Below are 10995 nucleotides of genomic sequence, written 5' to 3'. Positions count from 1 at the left end.
TTTCAGTTAGTAATTTTAGTACTTCAGCTCAAACTTATTTGATGCTAAAAATATTATGTTAATTTATATTTATATAAGAAATAAATATTAGATAAAAATTTCCTGTAAACTAAATTGATATTAGAAATGTTGCCATCCAATAGTTATTTTATTTTAGCTTTATTTCAGTTAACAAATATTTTAAATAATTTGTTTAATTTTGATTGAACTTTTCAGTCAGCAATTTTAGTGCTTCAAATTAAACTGAATAAAATTTATTTATATTATTATTTATATAAAATGTAAATATTATAAGAAAAAGTAGTAAACGGATATTAGAAATATTGTCATTTGGGTTAATTTTTTCATTTAATATTTGTAATTTATTTTAGCTTTAATTTCGATTTCTTTTTTAGATTTTTGTTTGTTTAGTTGGTGAGATTAGTTGAGTAGAAGATGGGAAACTAAAGGATGATTAAGTGAAGAATCCTTTGCTGTGCTGTGTGTTTTTTTTTGTGTGTGTGTTCAGGTCGGCCGGTGTGTCCCTGAGCTCATGTTTGGCTGTGTTTATTTATTTATGTTTGGTTTTTTTTGTGTTTGTTGTATGTTTGTTTGTGTTGTTGTAGTAGGTTGTTGTGTTTGATTTGTTTTGTTTTATATCAGGTTAGTCTGTGAGCTGTGGATCAAACATATAAAACACACACACACACACACAGCTGTGGCTCTGATTACCTTGATAACAGCAGGAGCACTAGCAGATGTGCACATTCACCATTCATGAGAGAGAGTGACGTCACATCTGAACAGATTTAATCAGGGACTCGTCATCATGAAAACGCATCATGAGCCCTTTCCACATTTCCAGGATCCTCAAATATGATCTTTGCATTCTCATTTGCTCCAATAGCGCAAAAAAAATCCACAATGGCATTGCCATGAATTGCCAAAATATATAGAGATTGATTACAGTCATCAGACGAGAGAAAAACTCATCAAATTTAGATATTCTTTTAGCAGCTGTATTAGAAAAAAAACACCTGGCAGTGTTAACTTTTTTTTTTTTTTTTTTTGAAGTGTGGAAACATCGCCATAAGCATGAAAAACAGGTCTGAGGTGAAAGCAGAGAATGTGAGAAACAAAACGTCTTTATTGAAATATAAAAAGACATTTGTATGAGGCTTCAGGTGATTGGGACATATACTGTATATATATACTGCTATTCAAAAGAGTGGGGTCAGTGAATTAATACTTTTATTCCTCAATTATGCATTAAATCGATCAAAAAATACACTAAAGGCATTTATAATGTAGCAAAAGATTTCTATTTGAAACAATGGCTGTTCTTTTGAACTTTCTGTTCATCTGTGAATCCTGAAAAATAAAATGCTTCACAGTTTCCACAGAAATATTGTGCAGCACAACTGTTTTCAACATTGATAATAATCATAAATGTTTCTTGAGCAGCAAATCAGCATATTAGAATGATTTCTGAAGATCATGTGACATGTGATCATGAGTAATGATGCTGAAAATACAGCTTTGATCACAGGAATATATTTCATTTTAACACAGATTCACATAGAAAACAGCCATTTTAAAATTATAATAATATTTCACAATATTGCTGATTTTACTGTATGTTTTGATTGAATAAATGCAGGCTTGGTGAGCAGTTTGACTTCATTCAAAAAATCTCATCGACCCCAAATTTTTGAGCAGTAGTTTATGAGTTTAGCTTGTTTAATTATTAAATTACAATTTAATTGTTCGATTTCAGTCACGTTGTATTTTAACTCAACATATAATGTTTCAAATCTTTTGAAAATTACATTTCTGTTGATGATAATCTAATCATCATAATATATGACCTCAGAAAACATTTCACCAGACAAAAACATTTCAGATTGATTGATTGGTTGGAAGATTGTTGTGTTTCTGTCTAAAATGAGCCATCATTTTTTGTAGTCCATGGCAGTTAATGATGTAGAGTGTGTGTGTGTGTGTGTGTGTGTGTGTGTGTGTGTGTGTGTGTGTGTGTGTGTGTGTGTGTGTGTGTGTGTGTGTGTGTGTGCTGCTGTTGCCTTGACCTGCACAGATTGAGGAGTGACCCAGACCTCCGCAGTGAAGATGCAGAGAAACCAATCCAATCTCCTGTCTCTGCGTGCGTGCGTGCGTGTGTGTGTGTGTGTGCGTGCGTGTGTGTGTGTGTGTGTGTGTGTGTGGTGAGCTCAGAGCTCGAATGTCAACATATAGATTCAGTCACAGACCTCACCATATTCAGAGTCGATCATAACTGATAATGCTGAATGAGTCTTCTTCCTCTCATATGCGTTCACTGTGTGTTTAGCTGTAGTCTGTAGACAGTGAAGTAAATCTGATGAAATCTCTTGTTGGGGACATTTGAGGATGTGAGATATAAACTCTCAATTCAGGTTTTTTTTTCTTTCTTTCTTTCTTTCTTTCTTTTTTTCTTTTTTTTTTCATTTAAATAAATTAAAAAAAGATTAAAGTTATAAAATTTTTATATTTGGAATTTATTTATTTGGACTTTTTTTCTCAGGATTGTAGGGCCCTGTGAAATGCATTGTTTTCCCAAAATCCATTATTTTTTTTTTTTTTTAAATTCCATTTCTTTTTTTTTTCTTTTTTGCTTAAATTTTTCTAAATTTCATTTTTTTTTCTGTTTTCATTTTTATTGACACTTAATAATAGTTACATTAAATTTTATTAATCAAAAAGCATGTCTAATTAATGGAAATCATCAAACTTATAAATCATGAAACTTGAAAAATTTAACAGCAATTTATTAAAATTTTAAATTTATTATTAATTTTTTTTTTTTTCTCTCAAATTATGTTTTATTACAACTGTGTTTTTAGTTTTCATTCCATTTTTATGGTTTAATTAAATTTTAACAATCAGTCGCATATAAATGATGGGCATAGAACAATAAAAATTAAACCAATAAATAGTTCTGCACTTCAGGAGTTTATGGTTAAAACAGAAGAAACGTGTGATTATTCCTTGTTTAAATAATAATATTGTTGTTATTATTAGTATTTCATTTCCAGCGATATCATCAACTTGAATGCACAGATACTATTTGAACTGAACTGACGGTTACATGACTGAATCAATAATGAACTGACTTTAACTGAAAATTGAGTGTTTATTGGTTTGCGTTATTACACAGTATTTTGTCTTATTGAATACTTTAAAGCTGCTTTGACACAATCTGTATTGTTAAAAGCGCAATATAAATAAAGATGACTTGACTTGGTGCTATTATTGCATTGAGTAGTATATCTGTCACAATTTCTTCAAGTTAGACTGAACTTTTATTTTGACGGGTTGCTGTGAAGAACTTGTATATGTATGACGGTAATCAGTTTGTACAGTATACGAGGTCATTTGCTGATTTTGTTTCTGTCAGTGGATCAGAGCAGATGCATTTTAATGCATCCAACTTATTTTTGTATACAAGTTCACCTGAAGTTCATTTGCAGTGCCACTAACGCTGAGTTGCATCGAGAATCGTTTAGGAATCACATTGTGACTCTTTGAATCAAAACTGAATTGAACTGTGAGGCTCTGGTTTGTGAGCTGTGAAGGTCTGTCAGTTAAGGATAAATATGGCTTTATTTCAGTCTCTGGGAACACAAACACACCAGCAGAAGCGTCTTCACAGCAGCAGATGTTCATGTTCTGATGGTCAGATCGTGACCTGTCCTCTCCTGGTCTGTGAGTTAAGGATGATATACTGAGAAGACGTGGGCGTATGAGAGTATGACATGTAGGACATGTATCATCTGTCTTCATCCCTCAGCAGCATGTGGAGAGTAAAGTGTGCGGTTTGATCCTTTCTGCCTCACTGTGTAAACTCCTGACCTTTAAAACAAAGCTGATCACAAGGGTGGGACGTTCACATTCCTGCAGACAGACGGCGGCCAAGAGAGAGCAAAGGATCGTGGGAGAGGGACAGAGACAGGAATAGAGTAGAGAAGACTTCTTTCAGTAACTCATACTGCAGCAATAAAGATGTCTGATCCAGAAACACGCTTCATAGTTTAACATATGAATTATTGTCACACTGTTTCCCACAAGCCTGCTGCACCACTGCTAGTGTAGTATTATATATCAGTTATTTTAATATCATTGAGAATTTGTCTATTGTTTAATGTTTGTTTAAAGTTTTAGTAATTTTGTTTTTTGACATTTTTATTATTGTTTCTTTAAAAATATTTCTATAGTTTCTATTCTTTTATTGTATTTTTAGTTTATTTTAGTACATAATAGTAACTACTAGTAAACTGTAGTTTAAACTAAATGGAAATGAGAAATGTTCCATATATACAGTATTCATATACACAATATTGTCTTCACACACACACACACATGTATGTGTGTGTGTATACATAAGTATGTGTACTGTATATGTTTACTGTGTGTGTAATGTTTTTAGATGTTGGCATTTTATTAGGTTGTTTATATATATATATATATATATATATTATATATATATATATATATATACGTATATATATATATATATATATATATATATATATATAAATTGAATGATTTATTTTTATTAAATTTTTAGTTCAGTGTAAGTTTATTTATTTACACTTATTTCTTAATTTTAGATCGCTTTTCACTTAATTTTAGTGCATTAATGTATTTCTGTTATTTACCAAGTCAATAGTTCTAAATATTTCAGGGGTTTTTTTTTTCTTCCCCAGATTTACTTTATCGAGTGCTTTTTTTTTTTTTTTTTTTTCAGCTTTTTAGTTATCAATAATAACCCTCTGTTGCACAAAGTAAGATGAACGTCTTTGGACATATACTGTAGTTGTAAAATTCTGCTAAATGAATAAATGTAAAGTTAAATTACTATAAATTGGTATTAAAGGGATACTCCATCCCGAAATTAAAATTTAGTCATTAATCACTTACCCCCGTGTCGCTCTAAACCTGTAATATACTGTATTCATCTTCAGAACACAATTTAAGATATTTCTGATGAAAACACAATTTAAGATATTTGAACACAATTTAAGATATTTACTGTCCCATAGACTGCCAAATAAATAACAAAAATAAGGACTTTATTCAACAATTCCTCTCCTCTGTGTCTCTCCAAATCAGATGAAATTGAGCCATCTGCGTACTGCTCAGATTTGCCAAAATGGTGCTATGCTGATTTGGAGAGACACAGAGGAGAGGAATTGTTGAATAATGTTTTCTTCATGTACAAAAAGTATTCTCATCGCTTCATAATGTTACGGTTGAATCACTGATGGCAGATGGAGTATTCTGACGATGCTTTTCATACTTTTCTGGACCTTGACACTGTTATTTATTTGGCAGTCTATATGGACAGTCTCCCGGTTTTCATCCAAAAATATCTTAAATTGTGTTCCGAAGGCGGAACAAAGCTTTTACGGGTTTGGAACGACATGGGGGTAAGTGATTAATGACAACATTTTCATTTTAGGATGGAGCATCCCTTTAAATATGTTGTTTTCTTTTATTTTAATGTCATGCACTGATCAGTCTGCGCAGCGCTGCTTTAAGTCGCATAAAGTTTACATTGTTCAGAACCTTCAGGATAACCACGCCCCTCTCTGTCTAACAGCCATATGCCCCGCCCCCTCATCCGATGGCTCCGCCCAGTCCAGGAAGCAGCAGCTGTGGTCAGAGTGCAGTGGAGCAGTTTAGCAAAACCAACCTGTACATACGAGGACTTCCTCCTGGAACCACAGACCAGGACCTCATCAGACTCTGCCAGCCGTGAGTGTGTACACACACACACACACACACACACGTGCACACACACTTTCACACTCTGAAGGTCAACTGAAAGCCCCCTGCACTGCCGAAATGTGCAGTATACTATGGAAGCCTGTTTCAGTCATGGAATAAAGATAATTGCAACTTTTTATCTCTTTTTATTCTTTTTAACAGAATTGTGAGAGATAAACTCGGAAATATGACTTTCTCACAATTCCTAGTTTACAGCTTGCAATTATGACATTTTTTTCTTGCAAAAATGGGTTTACATCTTGCCATTCTTAATTTTTATCTCAATTCAATTAAAAAAAAATTTTTCTCAGTTATGAGTTTGCATCTCACAATTCAGAATATTTATTGCAATTCTTTTTTTTTATTATGAGTTTCCATGTTAGAATTGTTTTTCTCCGCAGTGGAATAAAAAAAAACTTTTTTCTTGCAATTCAGAGTTTTCTTGCAATTCTGAAAAACATCTCACAATTCTCAAATGATCGCAATTCTGAGTTTACATTTCACAATTCTGAATTTTCTTGCAATTCTGAATATACGTCTTGCAATTCTGACTTTCTTTATAATTGAGTTTACATCTCGCAATTCTGATTTTTTCTTGCAATTCTGACTTTTTTTATAATTGAGTTAACATCTCACAATTCTGACTTTTCTCATAATTCTGAAATTATTCTTGCAATTCTGAATTTTTCTCACACTTTTTTATTTTATAGCTCTAGATTCAAAATTTTGTCTCACAACTGAGTGAAAAACTCTGTGGCAGACACAGGCTCCTGTAATAATCAGCCAGAGCACACTGTGTGCTGTATCCCACAATGCCGTTTCCAGCGTGTCATCAAGCATGATTTTAATTGAATCGCGGGATGTGTTCAGTAATTCTGAGCGCTTCACTAACACACACGCTGCAGTCTGCTGTGCAGTTTTATTATGGTCAGCAGCTTCAGAGGCTCTGATGTCATGCTTCGCTATTTTTAGATCATAGAAACAGGAAGTTCTGTATGTTATGTTTGTGTAGGTAAAGTTTACTCTTCCACTTTTAATGAGACCAAGAGTGATGATACTCAGAAACGCCTGCCTCACTGTCCCCACAGACCAACACACACACACACACACACACACACACGGTGTCCCAGCGGACACAAACAGTATGTCTGTAATGAGATGTGCTGATGGCACACACACCCCCCTTGAGGACAGGCTGTGTTTGGAGCTTAGAGGCATGTTCACACACACAAAAAAAAACAAACATTTGGAAATATTTTTCCTATAGAATGATGTTGATGGGTATGTTTTTTGTGTTATGACAGAACATTGTGATTTTTTATTTTAGTTATTTTGTGCTTTTGTCTTTATTATTATTATTATTATTATTATTATTATTATTATTATTATTATTACTAATACTAATACTATTTTAGTATTGTTTATATTATTGTTTTATTTTATTGTATTTTATTTATTTATTTATTTATTTATTTATTTATTTATTTATTTATTTATTTATTTATTTATAAACCTTTTGTTTCAGTTTTGATTTATTTTAGTGCTTCAGCATATTTCAGTTAGTTGCCTAGGCAACTTTTTGTTGTTGTTTGTTAGTTTGTTACTTTTAACTTTTGCTTAATTTTACTTAATTTACTTTACTTTTAAATTTTAACTTTTAACTTTTTAATCTCAAGTATAAACTGTATATGCACATGTGTAAACTGTATAAAATACTCACCGTTTTTTGTCTTTTTTTTTTTTTTTTTTTTTTTTTTTTTTTTTTTAAATGTCTGGTTATGTTTATGATTTCTGTCCTCACAGTTTTGGGAACATTGTGTCTACTAAGGCCATCCTGGACTGTGTCTAATATGGGTGTAATGGTAAAAATGTTTTTATTATTTTATTATGTAATGATGTTTTTATGGTTTTATTATATAATGATAAACCACTCATGTGGCAGTTGAACTAGGAATGAGCTTCATCTAGATGTTTTCTGGTGGTTTTGGTTTGAATATATTTAGTGTTTGAGGTTCAGAGACGGTGACTGAAGAGCTGAAGTCTGTAAAACACATTCATCATCATCTTCAGCGGTGCGTTTACTGTCTGCTGTGAGAGATGTTCATCATTGTCACTTATGTGTAGATGTTTATGATTGATCATCTGTCAGTTTTGTTATTGAAGGGATGTTTTATCGGTTTCTTCAGCATCTCGCAGCAGGAATTTTATGATGTTGTGCTCTTGTTTGAATATGTCCTGTGTATCAGGGTTATTATAGTTAATTAAATCCTTTAAAAAGTTGTAAATATATATATATATATATATATATATATATATATATATATATATATATATAGCTATATCTATATATATATACAAGAACATTTTATATATATATATATATATATATATTATATATATATATATACATATACATATACAGTACAGGTCAAAAGTTTGGAAACATTACTATTTTTAATGTTTTTGAAAAGAAGTTTCTTCTGCTCATCAAGCCTGCATTTATTTGATCAAAAATACAGAAAAAACAGTAATATTGTGATATATTATTTACAATTTAAAATAATTGTTTTTAAATTTATTATACTTTAAATTATCATTTATTTCTGTGATGCAAAGCTGAATTTTTAGGATCATTATCACATGATCCCTTTAGAAATCATTCTAATATATGATGATTCATTATCAAAGTTGGAAACAGTTCTGCTGCTTATATTTTTTTCAGAACATGTGATACTTTTTTTAGGATACTTTGATGAATAAAAAAGTATTAAAAAAAAAAAAAAAAAAAAAAGAGGCTATATTTTTAAAATATAAATATTTTGTAATAACTATATACACTACTGGTCAGTGATTTGGGGTCAGTATTTTTTTTTTCTTTTTTTTTTAATAAAATCAATACTTTTATTCAGCAAGGATGTGTTAAATTGATAAAAAGTGATAGTAAGAAAAATATATTATTAGAATATATATTATTAGAATTTTTTTTTTTTTTTTTGAATAAATGCAGTTCTTTTTAACCTTTATTCATCAAATATTATTAGACAGCAGAACTGTTTCCAGCACTCATAATAAATCAGAATATTAGAATGATTTCTAAATGATCATGTGATAGACTGGATGTTACATGTGACACTGAAGGCTGGAGTAATGATGCTGAAAAATTCAGCTTTGGCATCACAGGAACAAATTATTTTTTAAAGTATATTCAAATAGAAAACTATTATTTTAAATTGTAATAAATATATCACAATATTACATTTTTTTCTGTATTTTTGATCAAATAAATGCAGGCTTGATGAGCAGAAGAGACTTCTTTCAAAAACATTAAAAATAGTAATGTTTCCAAACTTTTGACCTGTACTGTGTGTATATATATAAAAATTAAACTTAAGTTACTGAACTTAAATGAAACTTATTAAATTTTTTATTTCAACTACTTGTCTGGGCAACATTTCTCATTTTCATTTAGTTTAAATATAATAGAATAAAATAACTAAAACTAAAAATGAAAGAAAAATGACAAACAACTCAATTTAGAACAAACTCAATGTAAATGTACTGGTTCATTACTCCTGGATATATCATCTTAAATGTATTTTTTTATTTTTCCTTTTTTGCTTTTCATCTTTAGAGTTTGTGAAACCTTCATTATAAGTGTTTTGGAAACTATCTTCACTCAAATTGCTAGTCAATTTCACAAATAATTATAAAGAAACTGCAAGCAGCACACTGCATTAAACATGGAATTTAAGTATAAAAGACTAAAATGGTATTTTCTTGAACAGCATAATCTACTAAACTCTAGTATGTTTGATTTTCAACTTCATTATAATGTGAAATAGCATGCAGTATACTATGATAAACATTTAAATTGCAAACTGTAGATGTCGACACATGAACTTTTTAATTAAGCAAGTCACTTTTATTTATTGTGGAGCAAATAAATACACTTTAGAAGTTTTATTCTGTTTTGTGTGAAAAAAAAAAAAAATTGAATATAAGCTTGTAGTGCATTGCATTGATAAATACAGTATACAGTGTCCTAACTTTTTTTTGCACATTTTGGCAATTTTTTTCCGACATATAGAAAATTAGCATATTGTGCACTTTTTACATACTGCATACTTTAGAACTAGTGTGCATGCCAATAATATGCATCATAATTCCAACTAACCCGAGTTTCACATTCTTGTTTCATTAACTAGCCCTTCTACAATCCTTTTCTCAAATGTTTCACTCTTAAAAAACTTTCCGCTTGTATGATATTTTTTTCCTAGTGTGTCCGTGAGGAAGTATGTGAGGATTTGATCAGTGAAGAGGGTCATCTAACCTATTTTCTCTCTAATTAAACCTTCATCTCTCCTGGATAACGGGCCGCCGCTGACGGGCTTTAATCCAAAGACTGTGTGTGTGCATTCATTTAATCTGCCTGAAATTTTAATTAACACCGGTGTGACCCTTATCTGCTGATACAGCCCTGAGAATGAAGGTGTGACAGAAAATAAAAGGCGAGCAAGGGATTGTGGGAAAGCGCGATCGCTCATAAATATCTCATAACTCATTAATCAGGTTTGCGGGTTTCCTCTCGGCTCTCGTGCTGACGGATGAGGTCAGGAAAAATGAGGAACGCTTAGGAGGAAAGTGAAGTCGAAGGGTTGTTGCCATGGAGACGAATGGTTAAATGCAAGATTATTCCTGAGGGCCTTCAGGTGTTTCTCCAAAGCTGGTGGTGTGATAATGAAAAACACATTTAGTTTATCTAATTTTCTTTTCATATCTTTGAAAAGTGCAGTGGAATGGATTCTGATGGGTCTTGGTCTTCCTGAAAGATTGACTGCATTAAGACATGATCCGCTCATATCAGTGTGGTATGGGAACAGCTCCAGTCATGACTGCAAAGCCCTGCAGAGAGTTGTGCGCTTTAGCTGAGCGCATCTCAGGGTCTGCTCTCCCCTCTCTGCAGGACATCTACCTCAAACGCTGCAAAAGCAGAGCCTGTTAAAATAATCAAGGACTCCATTCACCCCCAGTAAACCATTCTTTCACTTTTGCTGCCATCTGGTAAGCGCTTCCGTAGCCCTGATGTCAAAAACTGAGGAGACTTAGGAGGAGTTTCTTCCCCCAGGCCATCAGGCTCCTAAACTCAAAACCAGCCTCTTAACATTCTTCATGTCTCCACTTAATATTCACTTATCAGTAAGATATTCATCA

The 10995-nt window shown here is 31.8% G+C and overlaps 1 pseudogene; it reads left to right on the top strand.

Moving 5' to 3' along the window:
* LOC109078319 overlaps positions 1-10995 on the top strand; it is a 59033-nt pseudogene that overhangs the window by 23254 nt on the left and 24784 nt on the right.

Source organism: Cyprinus carpio, chromosome B19 (assembly GCF_018340385.1).
Source record: "Cyprinus carpio isolate SPL01 chromosome B19, ASM1834038v1, whole genome shotgun sequence".
Taxonomy (NCBI): Eukaryota; Metazoa; Chordata; class Actinopteri; order Cypriniformes; family Cyprinidae; genus Cyprinus; species Cyprinus carpio.
This window is presented reverse-complemented; position numbering and strand designations above follow the sequence as displayed.